Source organism: Pinus tabuliformis, chromosome 9 (assembly GCF_031772625.1).
Source record: "Pinus tabuliformis cultivar Carrire ecotype Pingquan chromosome 9, CPIR1, whole genome shotgun sequence".
In the NCBI taxonomy this organism is placed as follows: Eukaryota; Viridiplantae; Streptophyta; class Pinopsida; order Pinales; family Pinaceae; genus Pinus; species Pinus tabuliformis.
The window spans coordinates 435,814,969-435,818,281 of record NC_142307.1 but is presented as its reverse complement, the minus strand read 5'-3'; the positions used below and the strand labels follow the sequence as shown (position 1 = coordinate 435,818,281).

At 34.6% G+C, this 3,313-nt stretch overlaps 1 pseudogene; it reads right to left on the bottom strand.

Annotated features, from left to right (window-relative positions):
• Positions 1-1,865: 1,865 nt before the first annotated feature.
• On the bottom strand, positions 1,866-3,046 carry LOC149149035 (protein DMR6-LIKE OXYGENASE 2 pseudogene; annotated as a pseudogene).
• Positions 3,047-3,313: the final 267 nt, after the last annotated feature.

Below are 3,313 nucleotides of genomic sequence, written 5' to 3'. Positions count from 1 at the left end.
GGGAAAAACCATGTGTTGTCCAAAAACCTCCCATAAATTTACTATTTATTCTCAATTTTATTTTAATTATTGTTATTATTACTATTATTTTTTTCATTTGACTAAGGAAAAATGTTTACATTACATATCTATACTTATGAGGATATTTAAAAAATATTCAAATATTTAACTCCTACACTTCTCCAATCTAATGCCTACACATCTAACATTTAACATGTAAAGTCTAACATCTACCCCATCTAACATGTACATATCTACCATCTAACATGTAACTTCTAACATGTATCATTTACCCATCTAACATGTAATGTCTAACATCTACCTCATATTGGGCTATAGAGCTCCTTTCATGACAATAATGGCATATTTTGATGCATGAAAATCTCTTCAAAATCAACAAATGGGTTCACTTGATTTAATTTCAATTAATAAAGTTATAAAAATAGAATTATGAGGTTTTCCTTTCTTTCTTTTTTTTCAAAAAATGATGTGAAAACAATTAAATAGAGGAATGAAAAATTATTTGGTTAATCTATGTAATCCATTATTTTAAATAAGAAATTGAGAAAAACAAAGATTCAAAATATTTTCCAAGAATTCAATGATGAATCTCAACTAAATTATCATATTGTGTAAAGATGAATTTTGTAAATAGAGGAATAAGATAGAAAAAAGTATGAATGTGTAGGTAAAAAGAGTCAGAGTTTTGGAGAGATTATGAAAAGAAACAAGAATATTAGAGAAATTGTGTAACCTTCAGATTAAATGATTAGGAGTTGTCTATAGTGCTACTTTTGGAAGTTTTCAATGAAGGTTTTTGTGGTCAGAATTTATTGAAATCACAAGTTTGATGGGTAATATAGTGCAATCCAAGTGCCCTAGGGATTTTCCAGTGTGGTGAATCCATATATAAAGTCAAAAAACTAGCTTAAATAACACAAATCAATCAAATTTCTCCACTGAATTTAGGGTCCAAAAAGTGGCGAAGTAGTGTATGGTGTTCATGGGTTTTGAACCATTTGATTGAGGCTCTAAGTTAAATTCTCAGGTTTTCAACTTCACTATGAAGTTCTAAAGTTTCCAAAGTTTCCGGTACAAGTTTTTGACATCTCGTAGCTAGAATGTATCGAGCTAGAATCTCTTAGCTAGAATGATTTGAATGTATCGAGGTAGAATCTCTTAGCTAGAATGATTTATGTTAGAAGTGCCAGAAAAATGTAGCACACAGCCTTTATAATATGCGGTTTGATAGACATCGAAATTTTGGGATGTGGATAGAGTGATTCGACCTGGATTCAATCCAGTTTGAGAGTTATCAATTCGGGTATCCAAAGAAGGTTTGTACTTTGTGTTTGGAGAGGATCATCCAGATCCCAGATTCATCGTCACGAGTAACCAATCGACACCCTCGGAACCCAAAATCAGTCTGGTCAAACCCTTTAATAGGGGTGTACCCCATCAGTAAAGAACGAACTATGAGGTTTGTGATCGTGGGTTAAAGTTTCAATTGTTAAGGGTACCCAAAAGTTCCAATATGTGTACCCATCACACATTTTAAACTTGTAAATTAAATTCAAACTATGCAACCTATAATGTAATATACAATTTGAATTACAGAAAACATGAGAGTAATGGACTGAGTTGCACACAAATCGCATAGCATAATGCCAAACTGTGCAATCTCTAATTTATTTGTTTAGAAATGACATCCCAAACTTTTAAGTAACCGAATAAAACATACTGATGAAATATATAAATATGTCCTCCTGACTTTAAATAAGCTGAAGGGCGGAAACCAACCACCATTCAAGCAAGTAGTTATAATGTTAGCGATGATTCATCTAAGTAAAACTCAAGAAAAAAAGTCATTCACCATTATTGTCCTCTGGGTATTCAATTTTGAAATGATCCAACACTGTCTTGCCCTTTAATCCCTTAATTCTCCAGAAAACTCTCATGAATTCTCCAAACTCATATCCTCTGTACAGAGCTGGATGTTGTTCATCAACCAGGGATGCTGCAGGAGCAATGAAGGCATCGGGTGAAGGGCTAGAAAACGTAGCAACTGATATACGTGTAGTGGACGCGTTCGTTATTGCTCGATGCTCAACACTCCTGAATCTCCCATTGCTCACTACCTGAAAAATTATTGCCATTAATAATTCTGCTTTAAAACTAAGAAAAATTATATTAGATCACCTTTTGGTAATTACCTGCAGTTGATCTCCCAAATTGATAACGAAGGCGTTAGCTATGGGTTCAACAGAAACCCATTTTCCATTTTTGAGTACTTGCAAACCATTAACATCGCCTTGCATTAGAACAGTGACGCCACTTGGGTCTGAATGGCTTGGTGAACCAAGGGTAAGATCTGGGTTTGGGCATGGAGGATAGTAATTGGTAAGCATATTTTGGCCGTGTTTTCCAAAGCTTGTATTCAAGTAATGAGAGTCCAGCCCTAGAGCTTCAGAAATGGCAGCCAGTAGCCTTAAAACCAGTGCTCTCACCGCCATAGAATACCTGGCTGCGATCTCTCTGTCACCAAAACATAGGTTGGTCAATTTTTTTGTTGTTCGGGCTATATATAGAGATTTGGGAATGAAATCTGAGATATTCTGCAGTCTTTAGATATTAGTTTGGTCAAAATTATAAATTTAAATGATAAAAATAAAAATGATAATTCCATAAACTAAATATGTTATAAAAAATTAACCCAAAATTAACTCATCCAAAATCATATGTAACCCAAAAAGAAACCTGGAAAGTGAACTTCTTAAACAACATAGAAGCCCAAGAACGTAAAACATCAGCAATTAGAACAATTTATAATTGATTACCTGTAGGCTGCAGGTTTTTCGGGCCAAGAGTTCATGACTTCCTACGGAGGATGACATGGGTGCAATAAACGTTCCCTCCAGTAATGCTCCTTTTCTTTGTTAACACTGAAAAGCCGAACCCTCTGCTTTGGGTCCTCTGAGTAGAGGCATGCTCGGTCCTCCACAGGCATTTCGAAGAATTCTTTAGCGATTTCCATCATGCTTTTCATGACTATCGCTGGCACGCCATGGTTCACTATCTGGCCTCAACAATATGAAACAAAATTGTTTGCAACCATTATATGGCAATTTTGCACCCAGCCAAGAAAGTTGTGGGTGGAGTCATCCATGGTGTGTAATGGTGATTTAAATATTTTAATGAGATGTTGATGCATAAGTCTCTGTTATTTAAAAATTTCGCGAAATCCTCTAAAAGGTTTTATATTAATTTGATGAGTTTTATTATTTTGTTTTGGGTATATTAGGAGGGATTATCA